General features: G+C 42.7%; 1 long non-coding RNA gene across 1 annotated transcript in view; it reads right to left on the bottom strand.

The window, feature by feature from the left end:
- LOC106510428 overlaps positions 1–23,223 on the bottom strand; it is a 153,137-nt gene that overhangs the window by 40,974 nt on the left and 88,940 nt on the right. The window lies entirely within an intron of this gene.

The raw sequence follows: 23,223 nt of genomic DNA, 5'->3' as shown, positions 1-23,223 counted from the left end.
CCCAGCGGGGGGGAAAACGGGATGGAGGAAACAGAGGGTGCGCGTGTGAAAGCCCCGCCCCTAGCCCTAACTCCTCCTTCCTGCTCCAACAACTCCTGGAGCTGCGCCAGCGCATCCTCTGCAAGCGTTCGCTGCCTGGGCTCGCCTCGAGGAGACAGAGCTGTGCAGATAAAAGCAGCCCCGCTCAGGCTGTCTACACGCGCGCCTGCGGCACGGATCTGGCCTCAAGGCACCTGCCGGCTCGCGTACTCGGTGTTTACAACCCGTCACCACGCTGAGTCTACGTGCCTGGCTCCACAGGAAGGAAGAGCATACAGAGCAGCGGGATGCGGGTACCCGTGCTGAGGAAGCTGGGAGTGCGGGGAAAAGTGGAGGGAACCGGCTCTCGCGGGGCATCCTGCAGCTTTCGGAACCCAGTTCTCACAAACATGCAGCCAACGCCTCGGAGCCGTTTCCCTTCCACCCTTGCGGAGGGTTGGGGCATGTCTTTGTCAAAGTTTAATTGCAAAATAAATAAAGGTTAGTAAGCCTTTTGTGGTTGCTGTTTCAGTAACTTGAGGAGTCAGAGAAAAGTGGAGACCTTACTGACCAGCTTAAAACTGATAAGAAAGGCTGCTATTGAATATAAATGTAATTATAACAAGTTTAGTAAAAGAAAAGAAACCTATATAATGCATTTTACATCTTTTTTGCACAAAACAGAAGGTTGTTTCCTTTTTTTCCTAATCCACTGAACTGTTTGAGCCTTAGAGTTCTGTTGCTCTTTATAAAAACAAGAAAATAAAGATAAAATTTGCTCAGATATTTGTTTAGTTAAGCCCTACTTGCTGAACTAGGAAAAAATAGGAAGGCGTGAACTTGCTAAAACGATTAGGCCTAAGAGAGGGTTAACCAGAACTCCATTAAGGAGGAGAAAAAAAAGATGGTGAGCCGGCCAGATGGAGAAAGCAAACAAGAGGCAGAAGTTGAACTCTACCAGATGGAAATAAATATCCTGAGCTTAGCTGGTCATCAATATTGCAAAACACACCACTTTGAGGTTTTGTTTTGTTTTGTTTTAATACTGTGCCAAAGGGTATAGAAATGAAGCAAAAGTAGAATTTGCTATAAAGCAGTAGAAGGAAAAATCTTATTGTTCACATGAAATATGTAAAACTGGGCTTGAAACAACTTTGAGGTTATTTTTTCATTCACACAAAATAATTATGTAGTTATATGTGAAATAAATACTTTAAGAAATAGTATTAAAAGCATGACTTGTGAAAGTACTTTCATTGGATAAAAGCATCAAAAATAATGGTAATATTTCCTTCTAGAACTTTTCACATAGAACTGTGCTTATAAATAAACGTGGTGGTAATTATTTCACTAAGGATGTGAAACCTCTTTTACTAATGAAAAAGGAGATAGGGAAACAGGAGTAAATCCTTAAAATTACCATAACCCTAGAACAAGATTTTCTGATATCCTTCTAAACCCCACCCACCGTTAATCATCTGCTCTATTCACTTTCCTTAATCATCAGTCATTTGAGAACTAGAATAGAAATCTGTTGACCTCCAAGCCTGGTCTCCAACTTGGACTCCCAATAATTTTGAGCTTAAATTGACTCATCTACAAAACAGAAATAATTGTTAACAAAATACTAGGATCTAAACTCAGACGCGTCTCCCAGTCCCTATTTTTCTCCACTGCTTTTTTTTCTTTCATTGACATATACTTGATGTACAAAACCATGTTAGTTTCAGGTGTACTATGTGATGATTTGACATTTGCATACATTATGAAATGTACACTACTTTTAACAGCCTTCTTTCTATGCAGAAGCTGAACCCTTTCTGAAATCTTTTTAAAATCAGTTGAATAGAGTGAACAAAGTTTAACTCACATATCCTTTTTTCCTCCCACTGTTTTTTATTATATATGTGTGTTTCACACCTGAAATCATTCCTTTAAGAGACAAGTGGATTTAAGAAATTACTCTTATCTTGGGGGATCTAGAGGGGAAAAGGCGGGGGGAGGATAAATATAGATTCTAAATGCAAGAGATAGTGCGCAATATTAATTGCTAATGGTTTTCAAATCTGGACATACATCGGTTTAGTAATATTTTTACACACTTTTAGTAGTAAGGCTCTTCTCATCCAAGAAACTAGCACATATTTCTTGACGGTTTTTAAATTTATAAAGGCACTTTCTCTTCTCATTGATATACTAAACTACAGGGTACTCCCAACTATTTACAAACCCAACCCTAGGCTCTGTGTCCTTAGGCAAGTTATTTAACCCCTCTGCATTATAATCGAAAAAATGAGGACTAAATGGAATAACTAGACACTATTTAGCACTGTCTCCAGCACTAAGTAAACATCCAAATACATACATTAGCTGACGTATATATATTATCATCAGGCAATTTGATGATTATCAAGTTAATTTTTAAAACCTAGAAAATGGGAGTTCCCGTTGTGGCGCAGTGGTTAACGAATCCGACTAGGAACCATGAGGTTGCGGGTTCGGTCCCTGCCCTTGCTCAGTGGGTTAAGGATCCGGCATTGCCGTGAGCTGTGGTGTAGGTTGCAGACACAGCTCGGATCCCGCGTTGTTGTGGCTCTGGCGTAGGCCGGTGGCTACAGCTCCAATTCGACCCCTACCATGGGAACCTCCATATGCCGCGGGAGCGGCCCAAGAAATAGCAACAACAACAACAACAAAAAAAAAGAAAGACAAAAAAAAAAAAAAAAAAAAAAAAAAAAAAAACCCTAGAAAATATTCAATCAAAGCACTAAAAGAAACAAACAACAACAAAAACAGGAAATCTGTCAAAACAATCCAGAAAATGAACCTGGGTTTCAAAATAAGTTTGCAAGTAACAAATGTCAGGTCTTTGGAGTGCCTAAGTGTTCAGAAAGTACTTTCAATAGACAAAACTATCAGGCAACTAACTAGAATTTCAAAGGACCGGGCATTATAGTCCTATCCTTCAGCTCAAATGTTACTAGAACAGTTTTCTCTGGAATAACAAATCAGAGTTCCTTGTAGGCTTTTTAAGCATTGTGTTACTTAACCAAAAAGAAGAAGAGAAAAAAAAATTATATAGGGTCAGAGAATGAACTTTTTATTTCATAGACTGGTACAATTTAAGGGTCAACACAAGGTTGAAATTTTTTTTTTATTTTGCCAAAACTGTTTTAAAAAACATTATATTCTCATCTACTGTCACTATCATTTTGGGGAAAAGATGGTATTTTTAACTTCCCCGAAGTAGGAAAGGTAACCATATCAGAAAAATAAAGCATGATCTTTTTTTTTTTTCTTTTCTTTTTTTCTTTTTTAAGGCCTCATCTGTGGCACATGTAAGTTCCCAGGCTAGGGGTCAAATGAGAGGTGCAGTTGCACACCTAAGCCTCAGCCACAGCAATGAGGATTCAAGCCACACCTGCAATGTACTGCCACAGCTTGCATCAGTGCTGGATCCTTAACCCATTAAGCAAGGCCAGGGATTGAACCCAAATCCTCATGGACACTATGTCCAGTTCTTAATCTGCTGAGCCACAATGGGAACTCCCATGGTCTTTTTAATTTAATAGGTTTTAAGCCACTAAATGTCACCTTTTGCATTTCAGCATTTGGGAACTCATCTAAACTATTAATCTATGAACACGATAGCACTAAATTAAGCTACTGTGCTATTTATTTTATATGTGATTCCCACTGCCTGGGATGTCTCCTCGCCTTCCTTTTCCCTAGCTAATTTCTGCTCATCCTCTAAGAAGTCTGCCCTGACTCGCTGGACATGAGTGTCTACAGCATTCTGCTTCCCCTTGCGCTGGCACTGGTGCTGATCAGACATCCTGGATTTACTGTGTTTACTAGTCCCTCTTCCTTTCTAGCCTGTAGATTAAGGAACAGGCATTTTCTGTCATTTACTATTGTACCCCTAAGGGAAGAGGGCAGGCCATGACCTTAAGAAGGACATTGCCTTTGTGGATATAAACGTTAGCCTTCAAGAACCTGATAAGGCCCAAGATGGCAGAAGATCTGACTTCCTTTGGACCTTGAGCCTCACTATACACTCATCGTGTAACAACTGAGCAGGCCAAATGGCAAGCCCACAGGTACCGTGACTGTTCCAAGGCTGACCATAAAAGGGCAAAAACTGGGCAGTGGCCCAATTCTTGGAAATCTCCACTCCTTCCCCAAAATAGTTGGAATAATCCTTCTACTTGTTAGCCTATGAAATTACCCAGCCCATAAAAACTAACCATCCGATATTTCTGGGCCTCTCGCCTTCTGAAATGGCCCATACTTTGACTATGGAGTGTGTATCTTTCTCAATAAATCAACTTCTTACCTATCACTTTGCCTCAATGAACGCCTTCTGCAATGAGACATAAAGAACCTGAGCTTCAGTAAGTCCTAACACCAGGTGTGGGATTTCAATTGCAAGACAATGGGTTTGAGTCCCAGCCCATGGGATCAAATCCCAATCAAGAGTTTTGGCTGAGGCGCAACTGGGTTGAGTGTGTGCAGGTTCACCCCGATGCCTAAGAAACTGGCATTAAATAGTAAATGCTGGTGACCGATGTTAACTAGACATCTTAAATGATTCCATCAAAACCATTACATGCAAAAGAAAACCCCCCACAAAATCCACAAACAATAACAACAAAAATCATGGCTTGCAATTTCTCAGGTGACAAAAGCAGAGAGAGTTGCTGATGCTTAAAATTGGACAGTCAATATTTAAGAAGATAAGTAACTCAGCTCTATGGCACTGTCTTCCTGGTTGCCATAAGTGTTAGATTATTGCATAAATTGATTTTGCAGATAAATGTTGTTTTAGGATAGGCTGCATTTCCAAAGCAAAGGAAATGAAGACTGAAGAGACATGGATATGTAGGTTAACAAATACTGTCATAGTGGAAGTTCCCTTGTGGTGCAGCCAGTTAAGTGTCCGGCATTGTCCCTGCTGTGGCCCTAGTCAATAATGTGGCTTGGGTTCCATCCGTGGCCCAGGAACTTTCACGATCAGGTTGCCCGTGGGTGTGATTTGTTTGTGGGCCACTCTCTCATATTGCCATTCTATCCTGAAGTTAGGAAGCATCTTTCTTAAGCTTGTTTCTCACTTCATCCCTCTGATCCAGGAATCCTGCATTACTATTAGGGGACCAATGACAGCAAATGCCCACCTTGACCAAGCCCAACAACAGCCGCTTGCATGAATGGTCTCCCAGTAGGAGGCCCTGATAAGGAACCTGGTGCTGCCCTGAAGACTAACCAGGTGGATCTGGGAGGGCTCAATAGCAGGGAAGGGACAACCCACCTCCCAGGATCCTTGGCGCTAGAATCCATCTTGGCTGAGAGGTTCATGTGACACCAAGAAGGACCCTGGGCCAGACCAAGTACGAGCTGAGCAAGATACAACCCGCAGACAACCTGGAGACTAACCCCCATTCCCATAAAGCCATGTGGCAGAGCAGCTCTCCTCCCCTCACCCTGCTGCTCTCTGCCCTGGCCCCTTTCCAGTAAAGTCTCTTGCTTTGTCAGACTCCTCGGATGTCTCCTCGGACAATTCACTTCCTAGTGTTAGACAAGAGCCCATTCTCAGGCCACATGACTGCTAGGGAAATCCTAGATTTTCTTTTTTTTAAGGCTCTATCACAAAGTTGTCCAAGGCTTTCCCCAACACTCCCAGACCCACCCCTCCTTATAACCCCACTCAGCAAAAGTCTTATTTATTCCCTATTGGGAATAAGGTACCTTTGGGTCAAGACTTCTGGCCGAGCTGAAGAAGCCTCATTGCTGCTAGTCAGTGCTGACTTCATTCTCTATAAAGTATTACCTACTGCGACCTCTGTTGTGACCTTACTTCCACATGGGGAGCTAGGTATCCTTGGTGCTCGCTTTAGAAATCTCACCACTTCACCAACAAGCACAGGTTCAAGCAGGAGAGTTCTTTACAGAGTGGCAAATAGAGACAGGGCATTTATTCCAGGGTGTGTTTTGGAGGCAGAAGGAGATAAGGAGGCCCCCAAAGTGAGTTATCTTTGCTAAGACAGTGAAGTTGGCCCATAATTAGGTCTCTGGAAGGGAAAAAAGAGGCTCCTCCCCTTGGACTATCTTAAAGGCTTAAGCAGGAGTTCTTGTGGCACAGTGGGTTAAGGATCCAGCATTGCTGCCGCTGTGGGGTAGGTCACAATTGCAGCGAGGATTGGATCCCTGGCCAGGAACTTCGGCAAGCCATGGGTACAGCCAAAAAAAAAAAAATTCTTAAAGGCTTACACCAATGTAAGGAAGATAAATATCATTGAAAAAAAACTAGTGGGGAGACAGGGGTGTAGAGAGCTGGGATGAATTTTTTTGGCAGGGAAGTGATAGGATCAGATTTTTTTTTTTTTTTTTTTTTTGGAAAGCCCAAAGGAGGATGAATTTAATAGGGGTAATTTGAAGTGACTTCTATTTTTGTCTCCAATTCTTACTTAAATCTTTAAATAAGTTAGCTTTCAAGTGAGCTCATCTCTTCACCTAGAGACTTAAGGCCCTTTGTTTCTTCTTTTTTTGGTTACCCACAGGAAGGGGACCAGTTTTAGTAGCCTCCCCATCTGGCATCCTGCCCTGCTTCACTTATGTATGAAGCCAAGGGCACAAACTAAGCCTTTTTTTAGATCATCCAGGGTTCAAGAAGCAAGAGAACTAGAAATCGGAGGGTGACACAGATTTGGGGCAAAAAGTTTTCTTCTTGTTAAAGCAATTCAGATTATTTGAAGAAAATGGAAGGAAAAAGGATTACACAGTTGCCTCCCAGCAGCAATAAGAATGATTACACAGATTAGCAGCATTGACAGTACAGCAGACATGGTGCTGAGCATTTTTTTTTTTTCTTTTTCTTAAGGCCACACCCAGGGCATATGGAGGTTCCCAGGCTAGGGGTCAAAATGGAGCTGCAGCCATTGGCCCACACCACAGACACAGCAACTCGGGATCCAAGCTGCATCTGCCACCTACACCACAGCTCATGGCAACACCAGATCCTTAACCCACTGAGCAAGGCCAGAGATCAAACCTGCATCCTCATGAATCCTAGTCAGGTTCCTTAACCACTGTGCCACAAACTCCTGGGCTGAGTATTTTAGAGGCATCCATTTAATTCTCCCATAAACACCACCAGGTAAGTATAACTGACAGCACTGACACATGTTAGTGAGATTTCAATCCTAAAGAAAATTAAGTAATTTAGCCAAAGCCTTACAACCAGATTTTAACCTTAAAGTGATAGACTGTAAAACTTGGGGGTGAGTTCCTGATACTACCTTTTCCAAAAGGGGCTGTGAGAAATAGAACCTTATTAAGGTAGAAAACCTTCTGGGGATAAGAAGAGACAGGAGAAGGAAAAAAAAAACAACAAAAACTCAAGACAGCCTGGGAGACTTCTCATGGCTGACATATCCTGGAAAATACAGCTACATTTCTTAAAAGGCTCACTAAAAAATGAATCAAAAGACATACTAAAACATTCATCTGCCAAATAAAATAATTTCATTGGAATGAAAATTATCCCTGGGGGCAGATAAGAGAAAGCAGCAAAAATATCTTCTATTTTAGACTATTTAAGCATCTCACTTTTCCTCTGGCCTCAACTGGGAGGAGGAACGATGAAGCAAGGTCAGCCCCACAGTCCCCTTTCCCAGCAAGGAAGGGGAGCCCAAGTGACCTCTGAGAGCTCAGGTGGAGGGGCTGAAGGACAACAAAAAGGGATGCTTTTGTGTCTCTCTCTGCAGGGCACTGTTGAACCTGATCCCGTGCCCTCCGGGAATTCTCACTGACCTTTCTATTGTTAAACTCCAGGGCCATTTCTCAAAACCAAGCCTCCTTCCAAGACCTTCTTTCCTTCCTTTTAGCAGAACCCTATGATTCCACTTTCCTCCTTTATAAGCTGACACCATCTACACTGTCACCTGGGCAACTCTGCCACCCCATGCATTCAGGCTTACTGGATGTTTACCTGTATCTCCACACCTGCCAACAATCCATCTCACTTTTGAGGTTTAACAACAGTGTAGGGAGAGAGACAGATGATAAGCATCAATTTTGGAAAACTAACCTTTAAGGAACCATATCAAGTTCTTAAAAGTTGTAATCCTGGCCTATAGTAATTACAACTTAGTGAACATGGAGCACATGGACCTCCTCTTCCCTGCAAAACTAATAGGGCAGGTGGGTTTTCAAAGTGTGGTCTCCAGTCCAAACACCTCAACATCACCCCAGGAGATTGAGAGAAATGCAAACTTTTGGCTGTAGATCTACTAAATCAGAAACTCAAGGTAGGTAGGGGTTCAACTACTCAGGCACCAATGTTTCAGAACAACTGCTTTTAGAAAATAATGTGAAAACTCTATAACTTAAAACCAGCAACAAACTTCTTATCTAGGCATATGCTATCTCAAACAGAAATCTTGTGCTTTCAAACAAAAAAATTTGCATATGAGGTTGACATGTAAAAACCGCCTTTAAGTTGTGGCGCAGCGGAAATGAATCCGACTAGGAACCATGAGGTTGCAGGTTCGATTCCTGGGCTTGCTCAGTGGGTTAAGGATCCCGCATTGCTGTGAACTGTGGTGTAGCCTGCAGTTGTGGCTCAATTCTGGTGTTGCTGTGGCTGTGGAGTAGGTTGGCAGCTGCAGCTGCAATTCCACCCCTAGCCTGGGAACCTCCATATGCTGCTAGTGCAGCCCTAAAAAGACAAAAGACAAAAAAAAAAAAAAAAAAAAAAAAAAGTATATTAACATTTACACACATTAAATGAGGTCACATCATTAAAACTAAATGTCCAACTAAAACAAAGGAGCATTCAAGTTGCAAAAGTGTGATAAGTAAAAATAGAGGTCCTATATAGAGATGTCCAATGGGATTGTGAAAACCATCATGAATTTGAATATACTTTAACAGGAAGTCAACGGTTGCAATCCCACCGGAAAATGCAAATTAAGATGTACTCATTTATGGGGCATAACAAGTTAGAATGATGCAATTCCTGAAAAGACAATATTCCAGCTATGAGGAAGAATTTTGTTTCTCTAAAGAAACAAAAAAAGGGTTATGATTAGCATGTCCAATTGCATTTATTTTCTGAAGCGGACAGAGTAAGAAACATCTCATTATCTTGTGTTCTTATCCATTTGTTTAGTAAATACTTATAAATGAAGCCGAGGCAATCTTCGACCTAATGCAATTTGATCTCGTTGAATGTAAAAAAGCAAAGGATCCTTTATTAGCATGACTTGATGTGCTGAAAATATTCTATATGTGCTTGTTTTTTAGTAGAGGCCTCTTCTTTAAATCTGTTCATCATTTTCAGCAAATTGTAGGAAATATTCTATCTTCTGAAAAATGATTTGAATTTTGACTATGATGATGACCTTGAAACTCAAGAAATAGTCCCTCTGCCCACGGTTTTTAATGTCTGACCTTACTGTTTCTTGCACAAGTTGATTTCAAACAGTGAAATTCAGGAATGGATTATTTCATGGGTTCTACCTTGTAGAAGCAAAGGTGTCTACACAATATTTAGAAGATGGGGGTTATGAGAGTCAAGACAAGCACTTCCATCTTTGGTCTCGAAAGTTCTATCCTTACTCCCTTTGAACAGATATTCTCACCTTTTAATTTTTTTTATTTTTATTTTTGTCTTTTTAGGGCTGCACCCTTGCATATGGACGTTCCCAGGCTAGGAGTCAAATCGGAGCTGTAGCCGCTGGCCTACGCCAGAGCCACACAACACAGGATCTGAGCTGCGTCTGCGACCTATGCCACAGCTCACAGCAATGTTGGATCCTTAACCCACTGGGTGAGACCAGGGATTGAACCTGCATCCTCATGGATGCTGTCAGATTTGTTTCCTCTGAACCACGACAGGAAATCCCAATTTTTATTTTTCGTTTTGCTTTTTAGGGCCACACCTTGTGGCACACGGCAGTTCCCAGGCTAGGGGTCAAATTGGAGATACAGCTGCTGGCCTACACCACAACCACAGCAACTCGGGTTCCAAGGTGCATCTGCAAGCTACACCACAGCTCACAGCCAGATGGTGGATACTAGTTGGATTTGTTTCCGCTGAGCCAAGACGGGAATTCCCCCTCACCTTTTTAGAAAAGAGCTTTACTGAGATATATTTGATATATCATAAATCCATCCATTTCAAGTGTGCAACTAAATGATTTTGAGTTAACTTATGAAGTGGTACCAAAGAGCCATCGCCATCATCTGTTTCAGAACATTTTCATCTCCTTCAACAAAACCGCAATCTCATCCCTGGCCCTTCCAGTCCCAGGAAAACACTAACCTACTTTCTGTCTCTATAGATTGGCCCATTCAGGAAACTTTTTGTTTTGGCTGTGCCCATAGCACGTGGACGTTCCCGAGCTAGGGACTGAACCTGCGCCATAGCAGTGACCCAAGCCACGGCAGTGGCAATGCTGGATCCTTAATCTGCTGTGTCTCAGGAGAACTACTGGACATTTTATACACAGGAAATCATATAATATGTGGACTCTTGAATCAGGTTTCTTCCACTTAGCATAAGGTTTTAGGATTTTGTCTGTTTTCAGCATATATCAAATAATTATTTGTTTGCTTATTTATTTTTCCTGTTGTATCATCCCAGCATATCCTCTTAATTGAAACTCTTCATTAAGACGCTTCATATTATATGTGCCTGCCAGGCTGATGGGAGCCAACTTTGGGGGCTTCTCTTTCCCCTTTAGAGGTTTTACTATCATCTCTCAAGCCTTTGAGATGTCGTTTCTCCAGGAGTTGACCTAGCCCCTCCTCTCCCAGGCCACTGCCTGCTGCAAGATTAACGACTTGTTCACGTGTGTTACCTAGCATAAGCCACACCCCTACACCCCAACACCAAACTCCGCAAAGAATAAGCCACCTGCATGGAGAGAAAAATCCCTTTCCTCAAGACATGTACTTCAGCAGAGTGCTCAGGGAGGGAGACGTTTAATGCATGGAAGGGTAAGAAGAGCATTCTAGTTCCATTGTCCAACAAAGGACCAAAATCTGCCAGATAATTTAGCTGAGAGGATTTAGCCAAAGAGTTAAACTCAACACAAGCTTTATTTAGGCTCATTCTAACAAACAGGATCAGCAGAGAAGTTCTTTTTAAAGAAAGTTCTCTTTCATCTGACTAAAAAGAAGGAACATATTTAAACCAAAACAGGAACTACTCTGGCAATATATGTGTAAAAAAATAAGCACCCTATGGGGCTCTTTTTAAATTAGCTAGAGCGCACAGAGAACTCTTTGAAAAGAAAACTCTGGGGGGGAAACATTTCTCTTGATTTCATAAACACTCATTGTTTAATCATCTGAAGAAAGTGCAAACTTATGATTAAGTTCCTCCACCTCCTCGAGCGATGAGCTCTTTTAAGTCGCCTCTTTTCCCCTGCACCCCAATCCCCTGCTGTATTTGGGGAGGCAGGAGAAGTAACCAGCCTACCAGGGAGGCAAGAAGCAATGACCCAACAGGTCCTAGTTCTTAAAATGGATACACACGGGCAGAGTGATGCCCTGTACCCACAGCACAAAAAGCTGGGTTTTGCCCACTTGCTGCCGCAGTGTACTCACAAGATGTTCAAATTCCACTTCAGTTTATTTTGCTGCTTTTTTTTTTTTAAAGATAAAAATGACTTTGGAGTTCCCATCGTGGCACAGTGGAAACTAATCCAACTAGGAACCATGAAGTAGTGGGTTCAATCCCTGGCCTCGCTCAGTGGGTTAAAGATCTGGTGTTAAGGTGAGCTGTGGTGTCGGTCACAGAGGCGGCTCGGATCTGGCATTGCTGTGGCTCTGGCATGGGCCGGGAGCAACAGCTCTGATTAGACCCCTAGCTTGGGAACCTCCATATGTCGCCAGGAGCGGCCCTAAAAAGACAAAAGACAAAAAAAAAAAAAAAAAAAAAAAAAAAAAAGATAAAGGTGATTTCAAGGACACCACCCCTCCCCAGCCTCTTTTCCCATGACTAAGGCCATCACATAATTTCATTTAGGACACTCAGATCCTCCCGAGTCTGCTTGTAGCCTCCTGTCTTAGCAATTGTTTAGGTATGGCCCAAGAGGTGCTATTTATATACTTTTTTTGGATTTATTCCCATGATAAATATGTAAAAGTAGAATTTTTACCAGGAAACTAGATTTGGAGAACACTGCTGTAAATAAGGAACATATTTAGAGTTTTTTAGTGTCCAGGAAAAAAGAAACACAAAAAATATGCTGTCCTTGTTAACTCAAAAAACAAAGAAAGAAAGGAAAAAAAAAAGACACTATGCCCCTCCCAAACATGTATTAGCATTAAATGTACTAAACTCTGATAAATTTATCAATTTATAGTATGGGACAATTTCACTTAATTTTATAAAATATTCAGGGAAACATACTTTAGGCAGTGCATTCTTTTTTTGTTTTGTTTTGTTTTTGCTTTTTAGGGCTTCACCCACACATACGGAATTTCCCAGGCCTTCCCCACAGCAACATGGGATCTGAGCTGTGTATGCGACCTGCACCACAGCTCACAGCAATATTGGATCCCCGCCCCACTGAGTGAGGCCAGGGATCCAACCTGCATCCTCGTGAATACTAGACGGATTCGTTTTGGCTGTGCCATAATGGGAACTCCAGGTAGTACATTCTTCACTTGACTTCCTCAACAAGAGCCAAGAATAAGTTCACTGTCAAATGTCTGATGTATAAGTGTTCTATGGTGTTAATTTCATCCTACAAAAGTGATTGACTAGAGTTCCCATCATGGCTCAGTGGTTAACGAATCTGACTGGAAACCATGAGGTTGCGGTTTGACCCCTGGCCTTGCTCAGTGGGTTAAGGATGTGGCGTTGCCTTGAGCTGTGATGTAGGTTGCAGACGCAGCTTGGATCCCGAGTTGCTGTGGCTCTGGCGTAGGCAGGTGGCTATGGCTCTGATTAGACCCCTAGCCTGGGAACCTCTTTATGCCGTGGGTGCGGCCCTAGAAAACACCAAAAAAAAAAAAAAAAGTTATTGACTAATAAGGTACCAGCTAAGCACTGAAGACCTATCCACAAATAGAACGGACCTGTCCATACCTTATAGAATCTGGTAGGAAGAATGAAATTAAGTAAATAGTGCAAATAAGAATATATTTTGCCATTCTGAAAATTGCTGTAAAACAGAAATACAGGAATCATGAAAGTCTAACCATGATAGTGCAGTGAAATGAATCCGACTAGGAACCACGAGGTTGCGGATTCAATCCCTGGCCTTGTTCAGTGGGTTAAGGATCCGGCGTTGCCGTGAGAGATGGTGTAGGTCGTAGACTTGGCTTGGATTTGGTGTTGCTGTGGCTCTGACATAGGCCAGAGGCTGTAGCTCTGATTCGACCCCTGGCTTGGGAACCTTGCCGCAGGTGCAGCCCTAAAAAGACAAAAGACAAAAGACAAAAAAAAAAAAGAAAACAACTTACAAAGAGGACACAGGTATGCCCAAAGCAGAACCCTGTGGTCCTAACAGAGGAGAAGAGACCAAACAAAAAAATGTAAAAAGTAAGTGAGGCTAGAGCCTGAGGCACTTTGTGAATTGCATTTAAGATGCATTTAAGATGTTAATCTTACCCAAGGAAGAAGGAAGAAACCACCCAAGAGGTTTTTTTTGGTGTTTTTTTGTTTTGTTTTGTTTTTGGCCAGGACCCACAGGAGAACTCCACCCAAGAACTTTAAGCACATTGAGGACTTCTATGGCGGCGGCGCCTCGGGTTAAGGATCCCGCATTGTTGCCCAAAGGCTTGGGTTGCTGTCGCTCAGGTTCAATCCCTGGCCTGGGAACTTCGACATGCCAGGTGCACAGCCACAAAAAAAAAAAAAAAAAAAAATGATTTTAAGCATAGGAAGAGTTACTAAGTACCAGGATATTGAGAATTCTGGTTCTTAGGAAAATTAGGAAGTAAAGATCCATATGCCGTGGGTGCGGCCCCCCAAAACACACACATACACACACACACACACACACACACACACACAAAAGAAAGATAAAGAAAGTGAAGACCCATTCCTAAGATGCTCTATTCCTCATTTGCTTTATAGGAAGCCTACAAGAAAATCTATAACAAGCCCCTATCTCTTAAGAAGCTTCTTTAGATCTGCTCAAATGTTCAGCTATACCCGAAACACTAGACGTCTAGACCAGGATGGGCGGACTTTCTTAAATAAAGAACCAGAGGGGAGTTGCCATCACTGCTCAGTGGAAAGGAATCTGACTAGTATCCATGAGAACGAAGGTGCGATCCCTGGCCTTGCTCAGTGCGTGGGGATCGGCATTGCTGCGAGCTGTGGTATAGCTCACAGATGCAACCTGGATCTGATGTTGCTGTGACTGCGGCAAAGGCCAGTGGCTGCAGCTCTGATTCGACCCCTAGCCTGGGAACCTCCATATGCCATGGGTGCAGCCCTAAAATAACAACAACAACAAAAAACAACAGATAGTACGTATTTTTGACTTTGTGATCTAGAGGATCTTTGCCAAATTTATTCAACTCTGCTATTGTATTGAGTCAATATCAATCAATATCAAAATCATATCAGAACCAGCCATCAACAGTATGAGCATGGCTATGATCCAATAAAACTCTGTCTGCAAAAACAGGAAGGGATTTAGCCCTTAGCAATACCTTGTCCCAGATCTAGATCATGTAGCATCGAAGAGGTGATGGTGAAAGAAGACTCTAAAGGATACAGTAAATAGCTAAGTAAACAGAACTTCTAAGGGGTAACTACTTCCTCAGACCACGGCTGTGAGGACTGTCTCAATGGAACTACAAATACGGGACAAAATGCACCCTCTCTGAGCAGAACAAATTGGCCCAGTGAACAGAATTGCCATCCATGTAGGTTTTTTTGGGGGGTGGGCGCACCTAAGGCATATGGAAGTTCCCAGGGTAAGGGTTGAATCAGAGCTGCAGCTTGCAGGCCTATGCCATATCCACAGCAACTCGGGACCCAAGCCGTGTCTGCCACATATACCACATCTGGCGTTAGAATTTGCTCAAAGAAATACATAACTACCCAGTGTTGTGACTATTTTGCTCACCAGTATATCCACAGCACTTAACACAGTGCTTGGTAGATAGTGGCATCAATACATATTTGAGGAATGAATGAACCCTGCCTGAGATTTTACAGCAGTAAAAGCTCTGAGGGAAGATTAAAAACCTTGAATCAATATCCAAATCATATGGCTTAGCTAAGTGGATCCTGTCTATGGAATCAAAGATTGATGAGATCAATAAATATTTCAGGAGTCTTCAGTTATTTTTAACTATATCTGCTCCTAAACATCACATAGATTAAAAAGCATCAAAAAAAAAAAAAAGTCAACAGTATAATGGTGCTTTAAATATTCCTTTTTCATGCACAGTATTAAATGGAGAAGTCAACCTGCAACTCATTAAGAAGACAGCACAGGCTGTGGAGAGACCATGGAGCCGACGGACCAAAGGTATCATAGCAGAAGGCTGCCCTTTCTGTACAGGCGGATACTGTGACTCTGTCCCAGAGAAGGTGGGTAAAGGACTTGGTAGAGATTTGGGCTCGCCCCCCCCACACCCTGCCAGCAGAACCTGGAGAGCTGGGGCAGCTGAAGATTTTACCCTGGGGACTCCTTCAGCTGGGAACCGTTAATTGGCTATGGCTTAATGAGTCAGGTTTGTCAATTCTTAAGTAGTGAGCTTTTAAAAGAATGGCTTTTGAAATAACGAGGTAGAGCCATGGACCACTGGTATGGAGTTCCTTCTCAGCATTTTAAGCAAAGAAAGCAAAATGAAGAAGAATAAAATAAAAGCATCATGCTAGACATGTAGCATTTGTTGGTTAATGTGTATGTACATATAAACACACACACACACACAAGTATCAAAGGGTTTTGTGTGCATAGTAAAAAGTCTAAGGTTAACATCTACTTTGATGGGTATGTTTGGAGAGCTGGGTTTTTTTTTGTTTGTTTTTTTGGTTTTTTTTTTTTTTGGTGTGCCCATAGCATGTGGAAGTTCCCTGGCAAGGGATCAAACTTGAGTCACAGCAGTCACAATACCAGGTCCTTAACCTGCTGCCCTACCAAAGAATTCCAGGATTCATTTATTTTATATAGGCTGCAATAATGGTCTTCCAGCTGAAAGTCAGATTGATGTATCATGTACAAAATAAAATCCATTTGGACTACATTGCTAAAATAACAACAACAAAAAAAAGGAGTTCCTGTTGTGGTTGAACAGGGGAAGACCCAACACTATCTGTGTAAAGATGAGGGCACCATTTCTGGCCTCGCTTAGAAGGTTAAGGATCTGGTATTGTAGGTAACAGATGAGGTTCGAGTCCAGTGTTGCTGTGGCTGTGGCTGCAGCTGGAGCTCTGATTTGACCCCTGGCCTGGGAACTTCCCTGTGCCACAGGTGTAGCTGTAAAAAAAATAAATAACCCTAATTAATTAATTAAGTAACAACCAGTAAAAGAAAAGTTTAAAATAGAGAACAGGCAATTTAGTAGAAAACAAGGAAAGTAGATAATAAAAATATGCAGTCTTATTAGCAGTCAGGAAAATGCAAAACAAAACAATATGCCAGTTATTATCTATCGGATTGATGAATAGTAAAAGATTAATGATGCTCAGTGCTTAAGAAAATCTTTTTGGAAAGTAAGGAGTAGAATTTATTCATTAAAAAAGTCCTATACTTCGACACTCCTTTTTTTTTTTTTTTTTTTTTTTTACTTTTTTTTAGGGCCACACCAGCAGCATATGGAGATTCCCAGGCTAGGGGTCCAATTGGAGGTATAGCTGCTGACCTATGCCACATTCGCAGCAACATCATATCTGAGCCTCGCCAGTGACCTACTGTGACTGCCAACGCCAGATCCTTAACCCACTGAGCAAGGCCAGGGATCGAACCTGAAACCTCATGGTTCCTAGTCAGATTTGTTTCTGCTGGGCCATGATGGGAACTTTCGACAGGCTGTTATAAACTCCAAGCAACACAGAAGACAACATATTAACTGAGAAATTCTCATTTCAATAGATGTCCTTTTCCAGAGTTCACTATCAGAACTGAGTGTAGTCATTTGCACAGAACAGAGGTCACTCTTAAAAGCAGATCTGATCAGCTACGCCGCTAAGAGATGGAAATAGGTGGGACCGGCTACATACTAGATCCCTAGGGGTTATCTACTCAGCGTCTCCCTCGTTTCCTTATTCGCCTCCAGCTCCACAGCGCAGGGGCAGCCATGACCGGGTGCCCCAGCTGGCCAAGCACTCCATTCATGGCCCATTTGGGACCTGCAAACGTTGGAACTCAAGGCGGTTTCTCTCTTGCGGTTGCATGTTTTGCAAGTAAAATCATGAATCCTATGGCAGTTGTTTTTTTCTCCTACAGTGTGAAGACCTGTGTGTGAGAGGGCGAGTGAGAGGGAAGAACCAAAGAGAAAGACATGAAAGGCACAGAGCATGTCCTAAGGATACTTCAGCCTTCTCACTGAGATGCTCTCAGGGCCACTGCGTTCCCGTCTTTCCTGTGACAACCTGGTTACTCACCCCTCCTTGGATTCCTTGAGAGATGCCCTAAAACCTTCCAGTTCCATTTCTTGCCTGAGCTATAGTATAATCTGTCATTATTCCTGTAACCAAAGGGATCCTAAATGACAAAGCCTTCTTATTAAATAATTTTTTTTTTTTTTTGCCACACCTGCGGCCAAAAAAATCCCACCCAGGCCAGGATTGAACAGGCACCACCAACAGCATGGCCACTGCAGTGACAACGCCAGATCCTGAACCTCCTGAGCCACAAGAGAAATCCAAAAGAATTAACGTCTTGAGAAGAATATGAAATATCCCTTCCCCCAGACCTTGAGCTGACAATCATCACTTTCAAGTAGAGGTAGATAGATGTCCTCCTCATCCCACTGGAAGTGACATGCCCTCTGGAGTGCTCCAGCTCCTCATGCCCCTCAACCTTGCCCTGAAGCTCATGCCTACCTTGCTCAGTTCTACTTAACCTTTTTTTTTTTTTTTTTTTTTCCATTTCTTGGGCTGCTCCCGGGGCATATGGAGGTTCCCAGGCCAGGGGTTGAACTGGAGCTGTAGCCGCTGGCCTACACCAGAGCCACAGCAACACAGGATCCAAGCCACATCTGCACCTACACCACAGCTCATGGCAACTCCAGATCCTTAACCCACTGAGCAAGGCCAGGGATTGAACCCTCAACCTCACCATGGTTCCTAGTCGGATTCGTTAAGCACTGAGCCACGATGGGAACTCCTACTTAACGTTCTTTAGACTGACCTTTTGCAGGAAAGCGGGGAGAGAGAGAAAGGCAGCTTCCTGGATTTTCCTACATAACATCAACTATGCATAAGTGGCATACGGTAGAGATCAGACAAGCAAGTTCGAGTCTGTTAGTCCACTGTCATACTGCTAAACACCAGAAAACACTCTACTTGTTTGGGCTATGAGATTTATATATTTATATAATTCATAATATATATTTTTAAATTTATATTCATTATGGTTTTTAAAGCAGAAACTGCAAGAAACTTTCATGTGGAAATACATCCTAATGAGAAGCAAGATTTCACTGCAAAAAAAAATGAAATACTTCTACCCACCGAAGCCCACAATGAACAAAAGGAAAAAGGCTAATGAAAACTAAACAACAACAACAACAACAAAAAAAAAAGAGGTCCCATCATGGCGCAGCAGAAAAGAATTCAACTAGGAACCGTGAGGTTGTGGGTTTGATCCCTGCCCTTGCTCACTGGGTTAAGGATCCGCGTTGCCCTGAGCTGTGGTTGCAGACACAGCTGTGGCTCTGGCGTTGCTGTGGCTCTGGCATAGGCTAGTAGCTGTAGCTCCAATTAGACTCCTAGCCTGGGAACCTCCATATGCTGTGGGTGTAGCCCTAAAAAGACAAAAGACAAAAAAACAACACAACACAAAACAAACAAAAAAAAACCTAAGAAAAAAAAATATTTTTTTTTTTGGCTGTGTCTGAGGCATGTAAAAGTCCAGGGGCCAGGGAATGAACCTGCAACACAGCAGCAATCCTGAGCCATGGCAGTGCCAACCCCAGATCCTTAATTTGCTGAGCCACCAAAACACTCCACAAAAATATATTTTTTTAAAGTTTAGCAGAGTTGATATTCTTAATGTTGGACTAAACAAATGAACAAAGAGTTGGCATTTTCTGTTTCTCATTCACCTAAAAAAAGTCAGTGTCCAGGGGCACATATCCTACATTAATATTATATAGACAAAGCGGAAAGAATAAGTGATCGGTAGATAACCAGACCTAAAAAGATTCCTTTTGGTCTGTCATCTGCCTGAAAAAAATCAAACAGGGAGCTAGCATTGTATCCAACATGATAAACAACACGGAAGAACCAATTTAACACATGCACATTCGTGTACAACCAAATAGAAAAATGGGCAAAGGACAGGAACACATAATTCCCCAATGAAACCCAATGATGAAAGAGGTCGTGGCAAAGCAGAAATGATTCCAACTAGGAACCAGGAGCTTGCGGGCTTGATCCCTGGCCTCACTCAGTGGATTAAGGATCCGATGTTGCCGTGAGCTGTGGTGTAGGTCGCAGACGCAGCTCGGATCTGGCTTTGCTGTGGCTGTGGCGTAGACCGTTGGCTACAGCTCTGATTAGACCCCTAGCCTGGGAACCTCCATATGCTGTGGGTGAAGCCCTAAAAAGACCAAAAAAAAAAAAAAAAAAAAAAAGAGAAAGAGAAGAGGTGGGAAGAAGCAGAGAGGGAAGCAGAGCAGGGACAATGGCATTTGCTAGAGGTCTTACCTTTGGTCCATAAACAGCCTCTGGGGCATTCTTTTCTGGCAACTTCCAGAGGCTTTAGAGCTATCTGCACTTCTCCCCAGGAGTGTGATTTAGCCTGCGGTCTAAAAACTACCTGGAAGGTTTTTGGTTGTTGTTTGTTTGTTTGTTTTTGCCACACTCAAGGCAAGTGGAAGGTCTTGGGCCAGGGATCGCGGCCGTGCCACAGCAGTGACCCAAGCCGCTACAGTGACACAAGAGAACTCCCCGTATGAATATTTTTAACCTAGGGCCTCTGCGATTGTCCTGCAGGCAATAACGTGAGGCGCAGAGAGGCAGGCTGCGGAACCGCCTTTGCCCCATCCCTGTTCTCCGAGTGCTCCTTCCTCTTCCCACCGTTAAAACTGAGCTACTAAAGGGAGATTAAAATAAGCTAAAACTTAATTAACAACATAATGAGATCATCAGAACCAGCAGATATAATCAAAACAGTACAGATCCACCCCAGCCAGGCCTAAATCCGAAAGAAGGAAAGGCAATGTGACTTAATGGGAGCAGCAGATAAGGCCTCCATCCAGGCAGTCACATTTCTTAATCACGGGGCAAGGTCTTTCATGCCTTAAGTTTCAGGCCTGAGGGCTCTTTAAAGGGTTCCACATTCTGAGTTACTCCTGGGTTTGAAGAACCTCATGTGCAAGTTTTAAACTTTAGTCGCGTTCTCTGAACTTTCCCTTAACCCCTAAGAAGTCACAGGCAGATTCCAGAACCACAGAGCCTTGTGTTTCCCTAAAAAGTGAGGTTTACATACCAGTGGTACCAACAGCCCGATTTTACATTCTGCTCTTAGGGAATAATCTTCTGGTCTACACCCCATTGCTCTGTGCATCCAAATGCCAGGTCTATCAATGACTTCTTCATGGTGTTAAAAGAAAAACTGAGGCATATTACAGATTTTAAGTTTATTTCAGCAAAAATCGATTGGAACAAGGCAGCCACAGACCTGAAGTGGTTAGAAGCACTCCAACTACAGAAGCCAGGGTAAGGACTTTGATAGAGAAAAGGAAGAAGCAAAGCAAGGAAATTATTTGACTGGCTACCGCTTAAGCACTGTTTGGGACAAGCCTAGTTGGCAGTTTGTGATTGGTTATTCTTAGAGTTCCATTTCTTAACCTTGAGGGAAGCTCAGTCCTAGGTTTGGGTTTGTTTCTGTAGGCTGTGGAGGTATTAGAACCACCTCATCCGAGTAATGTTTAATTCATCTAACAATGGACCCAGAGATGGGTGTCTTGGAATTTTCAATCTCTGTTAGCTGTCTCAGAGATGGCCATCCTGATTGGAAATATTCCAGCTTTTTCTGTGGATAATGCCTCTTTAAAATGTTACAGAAAATCAGTTTGCTACAGTACGAGGTAATCGCATTAAAGTTATGAGTAAGAATAAATGATGTCCCAGAAGACAGCTTTCTTTGAATGTAGGCTCTGACATTTTGCTAATCTACAAGCACATTTTAGAGCAGCTGCATATTAAACCATCTTAGAAGTGGCTGATTTGGGGTATTAGTGATAACATATTTCAATTGCAGTTCCATTTAGATTAAAAAATCGTATCTGTTGGCATGATACTATACCTGTAAAAATGCTGTATTAAATAAATTACATATTTGATGTTCGCCTCTTGCCATGATAACTATGGTATTGAAACTGACAGCATTAATAGCCTGAACCTAGCCAGAACTCAGAGTGGGACTTGAACCCAGTTTGGTTTTTTTTTGTTTTGTTTTTTTTTTGTCTTTTGTCTTTTTAGGGCCGCACCCGAGCATATGGAGGTTCCCAGGCTAGGGGTTGAACTGGAGCTGTAGCCACTGGCCTACACCACAGCAACTTAACCCACTGAGCAAGGCCAGGGACCGAACCCACAACCTCATGGATTTGTTAACCACTGCACCATGATGGGAACTCCCACACCCAGTTTTAAATTACACTCACTCACCCGATGCCTGGATTACTGAGATTCTGGTTCTTCAGCCTCCTCACAGAAGGAGTTCAGCGAGAGATACAGTGAGGCGAGAAATAGATTTATTAAGATAGGACACTTATGAGGGATGCAAGCAGGCAGGCAAGGAGGCTCTGCCCGCAGGATCCGGTGGGCTACAGTTTCATCATCCAAGGGGAATGGGGTCAGAAAAGAATGCCTCTTCCTCTTTCTTCGTAGCTCCTCCTTTGTATCCTGTAAGGTGTATATTCGAATCCGCAGAAGGGCAGTCCTCGAACCCCTCCCTCGGGTCTGAATCTGAAGGCAGGCCTCACCCCAGCCCCCACCCAATGACCTGAGGCCTATCTTGAGCCTCCGCTAGTCAAGCAAGCCTGCGCAGTTGCGTGGGCCCTCTGGAGCAGTTACTAACTCACAGTGGTCCTCCAAAGTCCCCTAGGTTTCCCTCTCTATCCATTGTCCCTTATTGGGACTTCTGCAACCACCTGTGCCTGCTCTACCCCTATCAGTATCTGCTGAGCTCAGACCACCAACTCTCAGTCTGAGGGGAGCTAAACTAAACTATCAAGCTTCACTCGATCCATTCTAAACGTACCAGATTGTACGCAGGTGAAACAATGGAAACGACCTTCAAATCAGCTGTTCCACCTATGGTTTCCTTCTTTGCTTTTTAGAGGAGAAGGTTAAAATTGAGGTTTAAGTTATTTATAGGCTTTAGCCTTTCCTGCGTTGTTGCCACAGATCCTGGGGAATCTGTGTTCAGTCATGACCAACACTGTCCTCATGCAGTTCCGTTTCCGAAGTAAAAGACAAACCTAGAACTGGACAGGTGAGAGGCAAACTAGATCCCAGGATTTGTTTTAATGAAAAACAAAACGAGAAATTCCTATCAGCGAAAGAAGGGGACGAAAACAAACAGAAAACATTCTCCAAACACAAGTACTATGTGGGGCTGCGATGGCTGCAGTGTCCCACTCAGCTGAAAGGGTCAGTGTCAGAGGCGAGCAAGGGAGTGCAGCCTGGCAAGGAGTGGTTTCCTAAGGAGCCTTTTTATGCTCCAGGGCTGGGATTATAGAATAAAGAAGCTCTTCAAAACTGTCAATGTCACTGAACTTGAAGGCTAACATATTTTATGGAGGCAGTTTGGGGTAGGGGTAGGAGTGCCAGATAAAATATAAGACGCTGTTAAATTAGAATCAGATAAACAACAGGTGTGTGTGTAATTATGTCCTGTGCAACATTTGGGACAGGCTCATCCTAAAAAAATTATTTGCCATTTTTCTGAAATTCAAATTGAACTGAGTGTCATGTTTTCTGTCGCTCAATCTGGCAACAGGAGAGAGGGAAGTTAGGGAAAGAAAAGAGCTTAAATAGTGATTTTTTTT

Source organism: Sus scrofa, chromosome 5 (assembly GCF_000003025.6).
Source record: "Sus scrofa isolate TJ Tabasco breed Duroc chromosome 5, Sscrofa11.1, whole genome shotgun sequence".
Lineage (NCBI taxonomy): Eukaryota > Metazoa > Chordata > Mammalia > Artiodactyla > Suidae > Sus > Sus scrofa.
Note: the sequence above shows the minus strand (reverse complement) of the source record. Positions and strands in the feature narration are given on the sequence as shown.